Here is a 1,136-nt window from a genome sequence, read left to right as displayed (position 1 = left end):
CCAGCGCCCCGCTGTCCCCAGTGCCCCTGCCAGTTCCCACTGCTCCCCGCAGCCCCCAGTGCCTCCCAGTTCCACCCCAGCTCCCAGTGCCCTCACCCCCGCAGCCCCCAGTGCTCCCCAAGAGCTCCCGGTGCCCCCACTCCGAGCTCCCCCTGCAGCTCCCGGTGCTCCTCTCAAGCTTCCAGGGCTCTCCCAGCTCCAAGTTTCCCTCTGTGCCCTCCCAGCTCCCAGCAACAACCTCCCCAGCACCCAGTAGCCCCCAGTCCCCCCTTCCCAGACCCCCTCCGCACACACCAGCACACCGGCTCACAGCTCCCAGTACGCCCCAGTGTACTCTGCCCTATCGCTCCCAGTGCCTCCCGTGCTCGTGGACTACAGCTCCCGGTAGCCGGACACGGAACAGGAACACGGCTCCCAGTGTCACCAGCACGAAATCACAGCTGCCACTGACACCAGGACAGGACACGGCTCCAGTTCCACCACTGCAAAACCACAGCTCCCAGTGCCACCAGCACAAAACCACAGCTCCCAGTGGCCCCAGTGCAAAACCACAGCTCCCAGTGTCACCAGCACAAAACCACAGCTCCCAGTGGCCCCAGTGCAAAACCACAGCTCCCAGTGCCCCCAGTTCAGGGCACAACCCCAGTCCCCCCATCGCGGCCGTGGCCCCTCCGTAGGGGCTGTGGGGAGCTGCACCCCAGCCCCAGGGCTGCCCTGTCCCTGTCTACACCCAGCCGGGTTCCTGCCCCCGGGACGGTCCCCTTGTCCCCTCCAGAGGCCAGGGGTGCTCTGGGGCTCTCACTGCCCATCCTCGCGTTCTCTGTCCTTCGCTTAATCCGCTTTCTGGAGCTAAAGCGGCCCCAGGCCCTCAGTAATCCCCTCTGCGGCCAGGGATTAATTCCCTGCGGGGCCGAGCCAGCCAGGCTGGCAAATAAATATCCAAAGGTTTGGTGAAAACCGTCTCTACCAAGCTCCCACACACGCAGCCCCACTCCAGACTCCCGGGAGTGCCTGGGGAAACTGAGGCACGGGCTGGGTGCTGGAGAGAGTCCTGGCATTGTCACTGTCTGTGTCCCCTGGGTCCCTGGGGCTGGGGCAGGGAGAGGGGACACCAGCCCAGCCCCTCAGCGCTCGAT

At 65.7% G+C, this 1,136-nt stretch overlaps 1 protein-coding gene across 1 annotated transcript in view; it reads right to left on the bottom strand.

Moving 5' to 3' along the window:
• The window catches only part of PAFAH2 (platelet activating factor acetylhydrolase 2), a 5,096-nt gene extending 4,579 nt beyond the window's left edge, over positions 1 to 517 (bottom strand). Inside the window, exon 1 of the mRNA XM_008635159.2 lies at positions 295 to 517. The gene's annotated coding sequence lies outside the window, so the exon portion shown is untranslated. The remainder of the gene's footprint in view (positions 1 to 294) is intronic.
• Positions 518 to 1,136: the final 619 nt, after the last annotated feature.

The sequence above is a fragment of the Corvus brachyrhynchos genome, unplaced genomic scaffold (genome assembly GCF_000691975.1).
Source record: "Corvus brachyrhynchos isolate BGI_N302 unplaced genomic scaffold, ASM69197v1 scaffold65, whole genome shotgun sequence".
In the NCBI taxonomy this organism is placed as follows: Eukaryota; Metazoa; Chordata; class Aves; order Passeriformes; family Corvidae; genus Corvus; species Corvus brachyrhynchos.
This window is presented reverse-complemented; position numbering and strand designations above follow the sequence as displayed.